The sequence below is a fragment of the Prionailurus viverrinus genome, chromosome D3 (assembly GCF_022837055.1).
Source record: "Prionailurus viverrinus isolate Anna chromosome D3, UM_Priviv_1.0, whole genome shotgun sequence".
Lineage (NCBI taxonomy): Eukaryota > Metazoa > Chordata > Mammalia > Carnivora > Felidae > Prionailurus > Prionailurus viverrinus.
In genome coordinates this window covers 46721247-46739501 of record NC_062572.1, presented here as the reverse complement: position 1 = coordinate 46739501, position 18255 = coordinate 46721247, and positions in this window count along the sequence as shown.

The window sequence follows — 18255 nt, the reverse complement described above, 5'->3', positions numbered from 1 at the left end:
AGAACTGAATTCAAACCAGTTTACACAAAAAAGGGAATGTATTCACATAATTTAAAAGTCTAGGCAGTACTGAATTCAGAGCTCAAGCAATGCCTTTGGGATTTGGGTTCTACATTTCCTGGTTCTGTTTTCTGTAGTGTTTTCTTCAGTCTAACATCCCATGCCATTGCAAGATGGTGGTAGAGACATCCTCTCAGCTTGTGTTCTAGTAAACAGAACACTTGTCCTTGTCCTGGAAACCATGGTTCTGATGGAGATCCATGTCTAAAATGTGAAGCTCCAATTAGTTGACCTGAGTCTCCTACCACCTCTGGAGCCCAGGTTCTTTCAGGAGCACATTTTCTCTTTTCCCTTGACTGATGGTATCAATTTTTTTGTTAACCAATAGGTATCCTCATGCTTGCAGTTGAGTTTTATATTCATTCAGTCATTTATTCACAAATAGATTGAACTTACAAGGCATTGTGTTAGGCAAAGGGGATTTAAAGTTGAATATGATATGGTCCTTCTTTTAAAAGAGCATAGATTCTAGAGGAGGAGACACATAAATAAAACAGTATTTAAATCTATTTGAGGGGCATTTGGGTGGATCAGTCAGTTAAGCTTCTGACTCTTGATCTCAACTCAGGTTTTGATCTCAGGGTTGTGAGTTCAAGCCCTTTGTTGGGCTCCAGACTGGGCATGAAGCCTACTTAAAAAAAAAATCCATTTGATTTATTATTGAATATCAAATGCTTGGCACTCTTCTAATGCTACATATATAGCAGTGAATAAAATAAAGTACTTGTCCTAACAGAGCTTATATTATAATGGAATAAGACAGAAGATAAAGCAATAAACACAATATAAGAGACAGTGACAAGTTTAATCGAAAATAGACAGGGCCTCTCTGAGAGGGTGGCAGAGATGTGAAGGAAATGAGGGAGTGAGCATGTGGATATCCCCAGGAAGAACACACCCGACAGAGGAAACATCAGGTGTTAAGGGCCTGAGGCAGGACCAGGACCGTGCTTGGCCAGTGTAGTTGGAGTAGAATCCTGGGGTGAGTTGTTGAAGGTGAGTTTCGGGAGGGAGTTGGGGGGCTAGATTATGTAGGGTCTTATAAAACATTGTAATGCCTCTGATATGGGAAAAACTTGGAGATTCTTAACAGAGAAGAGACATGGTACACTTGTTTCAAACACTCTGGCTGTTGTTTGAAAGGAGACAAGATGGAAGCTGGGAGACCAGTTGAGGCTATTACACAATTTGAGTGAGACAGAATGGGACTGACCAGGATGATGAGTAGGAAGTGATTGGATTGTGGATATATTTTGAAGGCAGATCTTACAAGATTGGCTAGTGGATTGAAGGTGAGGTGTGAGAGAAAGAGGAATCATGGATGACTCCAAGGTTTTTGGCTTGGGCAACTGGAAGAATGAAATTGTTATTTACTGAAAAGGGAAGATTGCTGAAGGAGTTTGGTAGGCTGCCTACTAGACATTCAAGTGCATGTGTTAAGTCGTTAGTTGGGTATTCTAGTCTAGTTCAGTGTAGATGTTTGGTTTGGGATTCATATTTGGGCACTGCTCTCTTTACAGATGTTATTTAAAGCTATGAAATTGATAACATCACCTAGAGAGTGAGTCAGTGGAGCATAGAAAAGAGCACTCCAGGTTTTAGAGATCAGACTGAAGAGGAGAAGCAGCAAAGGGGATGAAGTAGTAGCTGCCAGTGAGATAGGAGGAGAACAAGGCGCTGACTAGAAGCCAAGAGAGGAAAGTCTTCCAAGAGAGAAGGAGTAATCAATTGTATCAAATGCTGCAACTGTGCTAGATCAGTAAGATGAAGACTAAGGGTTGACCATTATTCATGGCCATGTTGAAGACATTTGTGACTTTGTCAAGAGTTATTCTGTGAGAAATGTCAAGATGAAAAAACAACTTAATGTGTTCCAGAGAAAAGGGAGGAGAGGATGGGATGACAGTGGGTATGGACAGTTTTTTTGTGGGGGACTTGCTATCGAGGAGAGCAGAGAGATGGGGGTGGGTAGTTGGAAGTGGTGTGGGGTCAAGTGAGGGCTGTGTGATAAGTGAGTATAAGTGTAGTGTAGTTAGGGTGCTTTGCAAGTACATAAGAGATTTGCTGCAGGAGATGTTAGGATAACATTTACAGGAAGGTCCAGCACTTAGTTGTAATAGAAGAGGAAGAGAAGATTTTTCAAATGAGGGATATGTTTAAAGGTACATAAATGTGACACAACATGAGGTTTGGCAAACTGCAAGGAATTGAAACTGAAAGAAAAGGCCATGAGGCACAGGATAGTCAATATCACACCTTGAAGTGAATTTTACTCTTTAAGTGACATAGAGAACTTGTGAAATAGTTTAAGTAGGGAAGTGAAGTGATGAGATTTGCATCTTCCAAAGAGAAGCCTAGAAGCAGTGCAGCAGATAGATTGAAGTAGGGATAGACTGACATCAAAAAGACAGGAGATTGTTGTAGGAACTCAGGTAAAAGTGATGAAAGACTGATTTTAGGCAAATGGCAGTGAAATTAGAGGGAACAACTATGCAAGATAGGAAGAAGTTAGGATCCATAAGAGTCTGGTTATTTGGAGGTCAAGGAGTGGAGTGTGCAGGGAAGAAATGTAACAGGACTTTCAGGATGTTAGGTCATTAGCAGAGCTAAGGACTAGAGGATTCATTTTTAAAATACTATGTTAGTATTGGATATGTTGAGTTTAAGAGATAGGAGATTTTAAGGTGACAAATGTAGTAGACATTATGAATTTGGAGTTCCAAGAAGAAGTTTGGGCTGCACACATAGATCTGGGAATCGTGAGACATAAATTTTGACTAAGTCATGGATTTGGATGAAGTCACTCAGAGAGAGGGTGCAGAGCAAAAGTTCTTAATCTGAAATTTGCTTAATGTAGCTGGAGGAAAACATCCAGCTGTGCTGAGTGGTCCCACTTTAAAAGTATGACCACATGTTTTTATTTTTTTAATGTGTATTTATTTATTTTTGAAAGAGAGATTGAGAGAGAGAGAGAGAGAGAGAGAGAGAGAGAGAGGCAGAGAGAGAGGGAGACAGAGAATCCCAAGCAGGCTCTGTACTGCCAGCACAGAGCCTGATGTGGGGCTCTAACTCACAAACCGTGAGAGCACGACCTGAGCTGAAATCAAGAGTCGGCTGCTTACCTGACTGAGCCATCTAGGTGCCCCTGACCACATGTTCTAAGTGATCCTTTCATGGCAGTGCAGCAACCTTATTTCTCAACCCTGTAACTACCCTTCCTTAATCTTCACATTCAACTGATGATTTTGCATCTAATTGAGAAAACAGGAACAGTTACAAGAGAACAACTTCACCTTCTGACCAACGAATCTACTGGTTACTGTGCATCTGTACACATACTGCTTTTATTCTTGTTGCAACATGGAAAATGTTCCAGCTTCTAACTCTAGTTGCACTGGGTCGTGGCCCCTCTTCTACTCAAAGACTTTGCTTTTGCAATCATCCCCTTTCTCTTTTGCATCATCTGTTTTCTCCTCTTTACTCATCATCCCAACCTCATGCTGTAATATGACTCCATCTGGAGAAGGTCTTTCGTGACCTCACATTCATATCCCCCACCATTTCTGTTTTCCTTCATAACAGTTCTCTTGAAAGAATTGTCTGTAATCACTCTCTCACCTCCCATTATTTCTGGAATACACTCTGGTCAGGCTCTTGTCTCTGATTCTACTAAAACCAATCTTAAGGTTGGTAAAGATCTCTTTCTTGCCAAGTTCAATAAACAATTCTTAATCTTCATCTTACTCAATCTCTTAGCAGCATGTGACACAGTTGATTACTCCCTCTTACTTGAATCGCTTTTGTGTTGTTGTTGGCTTCCAGAACCTGTTATTTTCTTAGTTTTCTTCTTATCTCACCAGCTGCTTCCTTCTCAGTCGCCTTTACTGGGTCTTTCTATTCTTACTGAAATTGAAAGGGTAAAATACCCCAGAGCTGAGTCTTCAGCTTTTTCTTCTTTATTTGCTCTTCTCCTGGGGTGATCTCATCCAGAGTCATGGCTTTAAATAACATCTGGTCAAATATGTGTCTCAGAGAGGTCTTTCTTCTCTATGACTCTCCTACCCTGCTTTGTTTTTCTTCATGGCAATTATCACTATTTGAAATCACATATGTATTTAAACGTATTTACTTATTGTCTGTCTTCCCCATGAGAACAGGGTTCTTGTCTGTTGTGTTCTCTATTGTATCCTCAGCAACTAGAATAGAACAGTGCCTGGCACATAATAGGCTCTGAAAAACTATGAGCCAATATAAGCTAAATTTTAAGCTAAAGAGTTAAGATAAACGCAGTCAAGAGAATCTTGGTTGGATAAGGGAAGAACAAATGTGATTCCATGTGGTAAATGAGAAACTTTTGTTATTTTGGAGCTGTGGAAAGAGGAACAAAGAAAGTGTGAAATCCCAATCTAGTTGATGGGGCTTTGCTTGGAGGGAGAAGTGGTGCTGAAGGTAAGAGGTGCTTGGGGGAGAAGTGGGATACTGCTGTAACAAATACCTAAACATGTGGAAGTGGCTTTGAGAGGTGTAACAAGTAGAGACTGGAAGGGTTTTGAGGTGCATGTGAGAAACAGGAACATTAAGGAAAATTCTGCTGAGAGCTCAGAAAGAAAGGAGTCGAGCTAGAGAGAAAGCTTCCGTCTTCTTAGAGAATCCATAATCATGGGTGTAATGTTGGTAGAAATAAGGACATTAAGGGTGGTTCTGGTGGGGTGTCAGGTGGAAATGAGTAACATGTTATCAGGAACTAGAGGAAAGGCAGTCCTTGTTATAAAGTAGCAAAGAACTTGGCTGAATTGTGTTCATGTTCTACGGTTGCAAGGAAGGTAGAACTTGCAAGCAATGAACTGGATTTTTAGCTGAGGAGATTTCTAAGCGAAGCATTGGAAGAGTGGCTTGGTTCTTCCTAACTGCTTATAGTAAAATATGAGAAGAGAAAAATGAGTTGAAGGATGAATTTTTAAACAATTCCAGAACCGGAACTGGAAAGTTTGGAAAATCTCAACCTATCCATTTTGCAGAACATGAAAAATAAACTTGTTTTGTTTAAGCCACCCAGTTATAGTATTTTGTTATAACACTCCAAGTACACCAAGACAGATTTTGGTAGCCAGGAGCACCTGGAGAGGTGCAACATGCATCATGGTTGCTGGCTGCTTTTTCCCCTCTGGATTCAGTTCCGACTTTGCTCTCAATCAAAATGGTCTGGGAACTGGTTCTTTAAAAGGTTGGGTCTCTTATACAGCCTTTGCTGGGTAATTATTTGTCAAGGTAGTTTATTTTCTTATTTCTAGAGAGAAGGAGCATCTTCTGAGACAAAGGATTACAGCTTGCATGAAAGGCTACTTGGTTAAGAAATGACCACCCGGTCTGCCTGACCCAGAAAGGAGAGTGTGGTGTATATTGCGTTCCTGCCTTGAAGGAAGTTTTTAAGCATAGAAATGTGAAATGGGCAAGTAATCGAAGGGCCTCAGGGTAAGGTAGAGGTGCCAAGGCTACCCAGAGGTGGGAGTTTATAAGAGGCGGAAAGACATCCTGAGGACAAGTTTATACAAGAACGTTCAAGGAGGGACATAAAAGGAGGTGAGGCAAGAAGCCTCACGATTTACTTGGCATCTTGCAAATCTTTTTGAGAAAACTCCAACCAGGGACTGTCAAAAAGCCTTCCTGTCCTCAGATGCTTGCACTTGCCCCAAACCTGCTTCCTTGCTGGATGTGCAACTCAAACCAGTCTTTAGATACTCAACCTTGGCAGCATTTGAAGTAAATCATTTCTTGCTTAGCACTTCCCCTGGTGGGAGGGAGGATGCTCCTGAGCACGTGCTGGCGTGGTGGCCCTTCCACATAATATTGTGAAGAGAAAGGTGTGGGCCAGTAAATGTGCTGGGCTATTGTTTTTTAATTATTTATTAAACTTCCCACTAGAGCAGCTAAGGAGCCTACTCTCTTTTTAATACTTCTTTTGTTAAAAAAACATTAATAGATTCATACCTCTAAAACCTGCAAGAGATTATGTTTTTGCTAAAAGATGAGTATTATTTAGCCTTTATGAAGTACCTGCAAAATTCTTAACAAAGATAGGTATGTTATGCTGGCTAGGCCCCGGAGATGAAGCTAGAAACATTATCAATATTACTGTACATACAGTTTTTACCAATCTGCCAAAATTTTGTCCATAAGGCTTGTTAACCATTTGGAGGTATTTTACCATCAATGCACCTGCCGTACCTCAGTCTGATGAAGAGTAGCTATAGTTTGTTAATGCTTTTAATGACATGTGTTATCTAAGGAGTGTCTTATAATGTGGATAACAGTTAAACTTAGTCTAAGAAATAATGCCTACCTAGGAAAGCAAATTTTGTTTGGACAGTTTTGTAATATCAAGAAGGATGGTGTGCTTGCAGAAATTTTTCTTGCCAGTGAATTGACAGGTTCTAACTGAACTAGAAAGATTTACTGTTGGATACCATACAGGCAAATAGAGACAATATGAATACCAGAGAACTGATAAGATTGTGTTGCATGTGCACGAAATCTGCTTGTAAACATGACTTTTGCAGGAAATGTATTAGTCAACAAAATAAAAGGCTGTTCTTACCAAATACAGTTGACCCTTGAATAACACAGGTTTGAACTATGCGGGTCCACTTATATGAGGATTTTTTCCAACAAATATATTTGAAAAATTTTTGGAGACTTTCAACAATTTGAAAAAACTTGTAGATGAAATAGCCTAGAAATACCATAAAAATTAAGGAAAAGTTAGGTATTATTTTAAGAATAAAGTATGTAATACATATAACATATAATATGTGTTAATTGACTATATTATTGGTAAAGCTTTCTGTCAACAGTAGGCTATTAGTAGTTAAATGTTTTTTTTTTAAGTTTGTTTATTTATTTTGAGAGAAGGAGTGTGTGTGTGTGTGTGTGTGTGTGTGTGTGTGTGTGTGCATGCATACGCAAGAGGGGAGGGGCAGAGAGAAAGGGAGAGAGGGAATCCCAAGCAGGCTCCACCCTGTTAGCGCAGAGCCTGATGCAGGGCTCCAACCTATGAACCATGAGATCACAACCTGAACCAAAATCAAGAGTTAGCTGCTCAACTGCCCAAGCCACCCAGGCGCCCCAGTAGTTAAGTTTTTGAAGAGTCAAACATTATACATGGATTTTTGACTTCATGGGGGTGGGGGGTTGATGCTTCTAATCCCGGTATTGTTCAAGGGTCAACTGTAGTCTGTTTCTCTTAATTCATGATTCTCAAAATGTGGTCTCTAGACCAGCAGCATCAGCTTCACCTAGAAACTTGTTATTAATGCAGATTCTCAGGCCCTGGGTAGATTTACTGAGCAGAAACTCTAGGGTTGGGGCCCAGCAGTCTGATTTTAGTCAGTCCTCTAGATGATCTCAGTACATGTTTGTTTGGAAACCACTGTCTCAAATCCAAATCAGTACTGGGGCCCACAGTACTTTTTTCAGTTCTACAATTATTTAGGAGTCTTTATGTTTGGAGGTCTTGAGACGTCAAATGTGACTGATCGGATTTTTTATTGACAAAATGTTTTCTATGGATGGATAGGCAATTGATGATTTTTTTTAAGTAGGCTCCACACCCAAAGTGGGGTTTGAGCTCATGACCCTCAGGTTGAATCTCATGGTCTACCAACTGAGCCAGCCAGGCCCCCAGTGATTTTTTTTTTCATTAACTCCTCCCACAAATATTTTCTGAATGCTTACAATGTAGACACTAAACAAATAAGAGTGAACAAGACCAGAAAGAGCCCTGCTTCACAAAATACTATTCTCGGCTGAATATTATAGCTGTTAATTTATCACAATGACTCAAATTGCCTAGACTATAAGGGGAAGTTTTTATAATAGTCATCTATCCTGAAGAGTGAAAATTGTCCACTCCTTACAGTAGGATTGATTTTTTTCTACACTTGACCCGATGCTATAATAATGTTGCATTCACATTAAACTAACACCACAGGTGAAAAGTAAACAGTTTAGTCAATCAGTTGTTTCATTAAACAACCCCGAATGACTGGGTTTTACTCCACTACATTGTCCAAACCAATCAATAGTGTTGGAATTATGTCAATTTAGCACGAATATTCTCTTATAAGGAAGATTATATCTGGAGATTTCAGGTGAAAAAACCATGGGTGGATGAAAAAGAACATTTGGAACATAAATGATCCAGCCTGGTTATTAGCTGATGTTAGTCATTTTTCCACGAGTGTTCTAGTTTATGTTGTAATATATACATACAGTCTACTTGCACAAAAAGAGATCAACCACGTTAACAATAAGAGATGATATAAGGAAAATTCAGGACTAATGCCTAGCTTTATAAAATTTATTTGCTTGCTAGGAAATAAATGACAATTCTAGTTTTCATCCAGTATAGTGGTTTTGTTACAGGCAAAATATGAAGTAAAGCCTATTTTAATTCCCTCTACATTTTTTGAATATATGGTAGGGGAATAGCAACCTTTACTAAAGAAGACACAGAATCTGAACTTGTCTGTTCACACAAGGGAACTAAACTGTTTTATTTCTGTCACTGTATCTTTAAAAGTAACTATTAAACACCATGTGGGATATGAAGATTCTGTGAACATTTTATATGTTAAGCAGTCATTGTCCCTGATCCTAAAGATGTTCCTTTCTCAGATACTAACAAGAATGAATGATGGTCTTTTAGAGAAAACTGCCAGGCTTACTCTCTGGCTGTGCACAGGGAAACCAGAAACATTTGTCTTGAGTTTGACCTGGGGCAAGAAAAAACAGGTATGGCTCCTAAGTGAGGGTCCCAAACTCAAATTTTTTGAAGGTGCTAGACTGGTAGCATAAATATATGGGCAGGACAGGTGTATGAGACCAGAGGAGGTGGTAGGGATATACCTGGATAGAACATGTCTTGTGTAAAAGTGGTTCAACTTCAATTGCTTCAGTCATATCTTATGCATGGAGATATATTCTTGACTCATTTATCAAAATTAACAGATTAAAGGCCACTGAAAGAGATTAAAGTTCAGGGACCTGGCTCCAACCTTTGATCTTTGGTATCAGGAAACTGGTTTCTCCAGGTTTGATACCACAAGATTGTATTAAGTTGACCTATATGAAATTGTCATTTTGTAGGTAAAAGAAATTATCAAATAATAGCTATCTCATATGATTAAATGTAATATTTTCTTTTTAAAAAATGCTTATTTATTTATTTGAGAAAGAGAGAGAGAATGCACCCACGAGGGGGGAGGGGCAGAGAGAGAAAGGGAGAGACAGAATCCCAAGCAGGATCCATGCTGTCAGTGCAGATCCCAACATGGGGCTTGAGCTCACAAACCATGATATCATGACCTGAGTTGAAATCAAGAGTCAGATGCTTAACCTATAGCCCCCTAGGTGCCCCTAAATCTTTCTTTATTAACACATTTTTTAATTTTTTTTTTTATTTTTGAGAGAGACAGAGAGAGCGAGAGAGCGAGCACATGAGCAGGGGAGGGGCAGAGAGAGGAGACACGGAATCTGAAGCAGGCTGCAGGCTCTGAGCTGTCAGCATAGAGCACGGCGCGGGGCTTGAACTCATGAACCTCAAGATCATGACCTGAGCCGAAGTCGGATACTTAACTGACTAAGCCACCTAGGCACCCCCAGGCACCCCTAAATCTAATATTTTTTATCAAGAACTAACAAAAACAAGACACATACTCTTATTATCTCTTCCTCCATTCTCTAAGGAAGAGGTGTTTTTAGTTTATATGACTGCTTGCTTTTCTCTCTGTAAAGTCAAATTCTCCTCCTGTGGTCTTGATTCAGTCATTCAACATAAGTTCAGTCTTTCAAAAAGTGTTTTTTTTTTAAGAAGCTGGGAATACCTTTGTGAACAAGATATACTCCACATTTACTCTCATGGTACTTATAGTCGAGCTTTAGAGAAATAAACAGGTAATTAAGTTACAGTAAAATCTAGAACTCACAAGCCACAAGATCATGACCTGAGCCAAAATGGGTTGCTTCACCGACTAAGCCACCCATTTCATAATTTTCATTATTTTAAAAACAGTCCTAGAGACTATAGATGTTGGAGAGGGTGTGGAGAAATGGGAACCCTCTTGCACTGTTGGTGGGAATGCAAACTGGTGCAGCCGCTCTGGAAAACAGTGTGGAGGTTCCTCAAAAAAATTAAAAATAGATCTACCCTGTGACCCAGCAATAGCACTGCTAGGAATTTACCCAAGGGATACAGGAGTGCTGATGCATAGGGGCACTTGTACCCAAATGTTTATAGCAGCACTTTGAACAATAGCCAAATTATGGAAAGAGCCGAAATGTCCATCAACTGACGAATGGATAAAGAAATTGTGGTTTATATACACAATGGAATACTATGTGGCAATGAGAAAGAATGAAATATGGCCTTTTGTAGCAACATGGATGGAACTGGAGAGTGTTATGCTAAGTGAAATAAGTCAGGCAGAAAAAGACAGATACCATATGTTTTCACTCTTATGTGGATCCTGAGAAACTTAACAGAAGTCCATGGGGGAGGGGAAGAAAAAAAAAAGAGGTTAGAGAGGGAGAGAGCCAAAGCATAAGAGACTCTTAAAAACTGAGAACAATCTGAGGGTTGATGGGGGGTGGGAGGGAGGGGAGGGTGGGTGATGGGTATTGAGGAGGATACCTTTTGAGATGAGCACTGGGTGTTGTATGGAAACCAATTTGACAATAAATTTCATATTTAAAAAAATTAAAAAAATAAAAACAGTCCCAGAGGAAGAGCTGCACTCATATATTTACATATATATTTGCACTCATTATAGATATTTTAATTTATTAACGTAAATTCCTAAAAGTGGAATTATAGAAAATCTGTAAGTTTTGGGGAAGAGGGAGGAAGGAAATTGTGTGTGTGTATGTGTGTGTTTGTGTGTGTGTATGTGTAACCAGGCTGCAGGCTTCTCCACTAAAAATAGTGAGTGTGCATCTCCTGAGGTCTGAGAGTATGTCTTTAAATGCCCAGCTGCACGTGTGAGTTGTCTTTGATTTTCATATTTTATCTTAAAAATTCATGTAGATTTTTGCACTCTATTAAAAAAAATACAGTGTAACGTGTTATGCCTCTATATCTTTGAGTGAATTTTATGTTCCAGGAAAGTGTGTCAAGAATATTCTGTTGCTCATGTAACCCTCTTGACACTGTCCTATTTTTTGTTTGAAAAGCATGTAAAAGGCATAAATCAACAAAAACTAATTGTTGATCAAGGAACAACTGTCAACCAAGCATTGTGCTAGGTTAGTGTGGGGAATTACAAAGAAGTTGAGAACATAGTCCCTGCCTTTGAATTGCCTCCAGTTTATTTGCTTCCCTTTAATAGCCCATCAAAGAATTTATGCCTAACCTGGTAACTGCCTGGGCTAAGGTCTATGATGCATTTACTTGACAAAGTGGAAAGTCCCTGCTTGTGTTCACTGCTCTACACACTTCCAGGGACTTGCTAATGTGTTTGTTTTGGATTTGGTATCATCATTAGCATCTGTAGCATTTTAGAGTCTTGGGAAGGAGATCAGGTATCCTGCTGGTGAGAGGACAGTGTAATGAAAATAGGAGTTTTTAAGGCTTTTACATTTGGGACAAGTATAGTACAGGAAGTATAAATGAATTAGAACCTAAGTTAACCAGGACTTCCAATTCAGTAGACACATGAGTTAAGGAGAGTGAGGAAGATGTCCATAGGAAAGTCACTTACCAGGGATATGAAAGTCACATTCAGAGCCCATTCTGTCTGTTGCTGTTTAACTTCTGGGTCTCCTACTCTTCCTTACAGTGACCCTGATTGATGCCTAAAAGAGTTCCAAGAACAATGTAGGTAAACGTTTGGTGAGTAAATAGTTGTATGCTCCTAATAAGGAATCAAAGGCATTGACTTGTATTTAGCATTCTGGGCTTACTGAAAGGCATGCTCCTTAGTTTTAAGAAGACCTTTAATATCAAGAACTGATGTAGAAAATGTTTGTGAACCTTGAGCAAAACCAGAGCCCTTTTTTTCATCTTCTGAGCTGTGTCTCCCTGTAGCTTGGTTCCAAGTTTTTGTCATTGCACACGTTGGGTCTGGCTATAAAGGATCTCAGACAGAGAAGGGTGCCCTGTGTCTGTCCTTTCTGTCCTGACTCCATGCTGGTACACCTGACCTTTGTCTAGCTCCCTTGCTTAATGGGCTGCTTTCAAAGCTTTTGACTTTAGACTCAGTGTTCTTCAAGGAAAATTCCAGTGTTTCTTCTGACCTATGCACATCTTAATTCCTCAGAAAGGAAGCACCTGTCCCCTTGCTCTGGGGATCATCATCAGCATGATACTCACTCATGTTCACACCAAGGTATAAGACTAGATATCTTGATTCTGAGATATCTTTGCTCAGGTTATCATCTAAGACTGAGCTGAAGAGCTGGCAATGCAAAGGGCAAGGCATGGAGTCAACACTGATGTACAATAAGTTATGTTGCCTTTGACTTATTTATTTAAGTGAACAGAATTGGATTAATCATTGTCCTTGGCTCATAAAATACTATTGTCATTGTTTCTTGAATGGATCTTTTATTGATTTCAATTAAAAAAATTATTGATATATAGTTGACACACAATGTCATATTAGTTTCAGGTGTATAACATAGTGATTTGACAATTCTATACATTGTACAGTGCTCACTACTATTATAGTTGTTTATTTATGCTTTTAATACCTGCTCAAGAACTAATATGTACTAATAAATATCTACCTGTATATTTATTTTTTCCTAATTTATTTTTAAATTTCCCATTTTACTGATAACAATGAGACCTTTGGCAGCTCTGAGTGGATATGTTTACTTAAAATCTAAAGTTATCTTTACTTAAAAATAATCTAGTCTACAAAAAAAAAAATTCTCCAGGTGTCAGACTTCCAGGTGCAGCCATTCACGAAGACAGTTTCATGAGATATATAATGAAGATCTAAAGCCTGGTGTGGAATTTCCGCCAGGTGGAAGTGTCACTAAGATTTGGAATAGTTTTTATTTTGACCTTACTTTCAAGGATGCTGCCTGACCCTGCACCAGTATCCATAGAGGATAAAGACAATAAAAGCTGGCCTGTGTGTTTAGTTGTAAAATCAGTGAGTTATTTAAAAGTAAGAGATTTTAGCATTTACAAATTAGAACTGTTTTTCTCCTGTAATCCAATTCAAAGGAAGTGTGAGTCACATGAATCTTCTTTTGTGTTTTGTATTGGCACTGGATTGCCTGCTGGTTGTGAGTTTATAGTCTATAAACAGTTATCTCAGACCAGACTTTCTTTTTCCCTTGAGTTGAGTTTCTGATCATATTAAACATATTAAACATTGGTAAAGGAGTCTTTTAGTTTAGGGATTTAGTTGTTTGTTGATCTGGACCAGCACAGGAATTTTTTCCCCTTTGCATCTGGCTGTAGTCTTATGTTCTTGCCTGAACATGTCTGGATCTGGAAGAAAAATTCTGCCTTGCTCTACAAAGCACGTCTCCACATTGTCACTCCTCAGGACTGGTGAGTTTCTAGTTTAGAAGATTTCAGTCTACAGTTTTTCTTGAAAATAAATGTAACATGACTGCTTCTGCAATTGTAGCTGAATTCTGTCCTCGGTAAAATAGGTAATAAATAATTTGGGAAGAAAAAGGCCCATGATCATTCTTAACTTAAAGCAATATTTTCCCATTATACTTTCAATAAGTATAGTTATTAATAATAATACTAGTTATTATTAATAATTGAGACTTGCTCCTTTGGATTTACATGTATAAAAACATCCATTCAAAATGAGTAAGCTAGCCTTTTATTTCATTGGAAAAAGTGTCCCAGCTCGGATAAAGCCATCAGCACCACCTAGTGTCATCACACAGGCATAGAAACACAAAGTCAAACTTCAGGACAAAAGGTCCAAAAAAGTCCTTTGGACATTTGGGGAAGTTGTAGGTAAGACCACCTAGGACAATTCCTTTGTGACTCATACTATTAGCCTCAACATTTTTTTATAAAGTTGAAAATGAGGAACATAAGAGAAGATGTCAAAGAAAAGAGTAAATAAGTACCAAGATTATGTGGAAGATATGTATAGGGAGACTGGGGAAAGGAATTGACATTTACTGAATACCTACTGTTTACCAGGCTGCATGCTCTGCTTATGCTTTTCTTGGAGGAGGGAGTGGAGTTGGGATTTTTCTCTCACTAAATCCTCTTTTGTGCAAATGAATGATACAATGGGCTGATGAAGCAGCAGGAAGAGAAACTAAGGAGACAATCTCATTTATAATTGCAGCAAAAATAATAAAATACCTGGGAATAAACTTAACCAAGGAGGTTATGAAAACTATAAAACATTGATGAAAGAAATCTAAGATGACACAAACAAATGGAAAGATATTCCTACTCATGGATTAGAAAAACACATATTGTTAAAATGTCCATACTACTCAAAGCAATCTACATATTTAATGCAATCCCTATCAAACGACTAACAGAATTGGGGCACCTGGGTGGCTCAGTCAGTTAAGTGTCCGACTTAGGCTCAGGTCGTGATCTCATGGTTCATGAGTTCAAGCCTCACATTGGGCTCTATGCTGAGAGCTTGGAGCCTGGAGCTTGCTTTGGAGTCTATCTCTGTCTTTCTGCCCCTCTCCTTCTCGCTCTCAGTCTCTCTGTCTCTCAAATATAAAAAATAAAACATAAAAAAAGAGACCAACAGGGGGCTCCTGGGTGGCTCAGTCGGTTGAGTGTCTGACTTCAGCTCAAGTCATGATCTCATGGCTCTTGAGTTTGAGCTCCACATGGGAGGTTCTGTGTTGACAGCTCAGAACCTGGAGTCTGCTTTGGATTCTGTGTCCCTTTCTCTCTCTGCCCCTCCCTCGCTCATGCACTCTCTCTCTCTCTCTCTCTCTCTCTCTCAAGAATAAATAAAACATTTAAAAAAATTTAAAAAAAAGACCAAAAGAATTTGTCATAGAACTGGAAAAACAATCCTAAAATCGTATGGAACCACAAAAGACCCTGAATAGCCAAAATAATCTTGAAAAAAAAAAAAAAGCTGGAGGTATCACAATTCCAGACTTTGAGTTATACTACAAAGCTGTAGTAATCAAAATATTATGTTCTTGGCACTAAAAAATGGACACATGGATCAATAGAAGAGGAGAGCAGGCACCTGGGTGGTTCAGCTGGTTAAGCTTCTGACTTCAGTTGAGGTTATGATCTTATAGTTTCGGTTTGTGAGTTCAAGCCCTGCACTGGGGTAATGTGCTGACAGCACAGAGCCTGCTTCGGATCCGCTGTCTCCCTTTCTCTGCTCCTCCTCTGCTTGTGCACTCTCTTTCTCTCTCAAAAAATGAATAAATATTTTTAAAAAAAATAGAAGAGGATAGAAAGCTCAGAAACAAACCCATGATTAAATAGTTAATTAATCTTCAACAAAAGAGGCAAGAATATGCAATGGGAAAAAGACAGTGTCTTCAACAAATTGTGTTGGGAAAACTGCAAAAGAATGAAATTGGACCACTTTCTTACACCACACACAAAAATAAACTCAAAATGAATTAAAGACTCAAATGTGAGACCTGAAACAATAAATATCTTAGAAGAGAGCACAGGCGGTAATGTTTCTGACATCAGCCATAGCAACATTTTTCTAGGTATGTCTCCTGAGTCAAGGAAAGCAAAAGCAAAAGTAAACTATTGGGACTACATCAAAATAAAAAGCTTCTGCATGGTGATGGAAACAATCAACAAAACAAAAAGACAGCCTACTGAATGGGAGAAGATATTTGCAAATGATATATCTGATAAAGGGTTAGTATACAAAATATATAAAGAACTTATACAATTCAACACCAAAAATTAAAAAAATAATCCAATTAAAAAATAGGCAGAAGACATGAACAGACATTTCTCCAAAGAAGACCTACAGATGGCCAACAGACACATGAAAAGATGCTCAACATCACTCATCCTCAGGGAAATGTAAATCAAAACCACAATATGATATCACCTCACACCTGTCAGAATGGCTAAAATAAAAAAAACGTAAGAAAAGTGTTGGTAAGGATGTGGAGAAAAAAGAACCTTCATGCACTGTTGGTGGGAATGCAAACTGGTGCAACCACTGAGGAGAACAGAAGGGAGGTTCCTCAAAACCTCCTACAGAACTACCCTATGATCCAGTAATTGTGCTACTGGGTATTTACCTGAAGAATATGAAAATACTAATTTTAAAGGATATATGCACTCCTGTGTTTATTGCAGTGTGAGTTAACAATAACCAATTTATGGAAGCAATCCAAGGGTCCATTAATAGATGAATGCATAAAGAAAAGGTGATATTCACTGCTGGTGGGAATGCAGACTGGTGCAGCTGCTCTGGAAAACAGTATGGAGTTTCCTCAAAAAATTAAAAATAGAACTACCCTCCAACCCAGCAATTGCACTACTAGGTATTTATCCAGGGGATACAGGTATGCTGTTTCGAAGGGGCACATGCACCCCAATGTTTATAGCAGTACTATCAACAATAGCCAATGTATGGAAAGAACGCAAATGTCCATCGTTGGATGAATAGATAGAGAAAATGTGAATATATATACATATATACACACACATATATGTGTGTGTGTGTATATATATATATATATACATACACGTATATATACACACACACACACAAAATGGAGTATTACTCGGCAATCAAAAAAAATGAAATCTTTCCATTTGCAACTATGTGGATGGAACTAGAGAGTATTATGCTAAGCGAAATTAGTCAGAGAAAGACAAATATCATATGACTTCACTCATATGAGGACTTTAAGACACAGAACAGATGAACATAAGGGAAGGGAAGCAAAAATAATAAAAAACAGGGAGGGGAACAAAAACATAAGAAACTTTCAAATATGAAGAACCAACAGAGAGTTATTGGAGGGATTGTGGGAGGGGGGGTGGGCTAAATGGGTAAGGGACATTAAGGAATCTACCCCTGAAATCATTGTTGCACTATATGCTAAGTAACTTGGTTGTAAACTAAAAACATAAGTTAAATAAAAATTAAAAAAAAAAAGAAAAGGTGATACTCTCTCTCTCTCTCTCTCTCTCTCTCTCTCTGTCTGTCTCTCTGTCTCTCTCTCTCTCTCACACACACACACACACACACACACACACACACACACACACACACTGGAATATTATTCAGCCATAACAAAAGAAAGAAATCTTGCCATTTTCAAGGACATGGATGGAGCTAGAGTATAATGCTAAGTGAAATAAGTTAGACAAATACTGTATGATTTCACTTGTGTGTGGAATTTAAGAAACTAAACAAAGGAAACAAGAGAGAGGGAGAGAGACAAACCAAGAAACAGACTCTTAACTACAGAGAACAAACTGATGGTTGCCAGAGGGGAGGTGGGTGGGGAGGGGGAGGAGTGAAAGAGGTGAAGGGGATTAAGAGTACACTTACCTTGATGAGCACTGGGTAATATATAGAATTGTTGAATCACTGTATTGTACACCTGAAACTAATAGAATTCTGTATGTTAACTATACTGGAATTAAAATTAAAAAACTTAATAAAAAATAGAATGTTTTATAGTGAACAGTCTTGGAAAATAGTGTTTCCTTCAAAGATAAGGTCTCATCCTGGAGCGAAGGTTGGCAGGTTGGTTGCAACCCATTATAAGATTTGGGCTTCCTAAGCCTGGGGTTGCTCAGCAGTTTGCTCAGCATCCACTTGGCCACTTCCACTTTGCCTCTGTGGGGCCCGAGAGGCAAGGGAAATGGTTGCAGATATGAAGCTCATGCTGCTTGCTATGGTTGAGTAATAAAGTCTTTTCTCTGATCCAGTAATTGTGTATCTTCTAGCAGTAACAAAACTGTAGCAGGCTTACTTGCTACCATGCAAGTAGAGCAAAATCTCAGATACTTTGCAGGTTTTGACAATCACTATCCCAACTTACTGCCCAATCCCTAGACACCTGGTTCCTACAGTCATGTAGTTCCTGACCTTCCCATTGTTCAGAAGATGGGTATTCCAGTTTACCATGTCCTTGCTCTTGCCCCATTTTAAGAGAACCAGATATTAAGAATAATCCAAAGATTAAAAACTAAAACCAGTGGATGATTAGCTACATAACATGTGACAT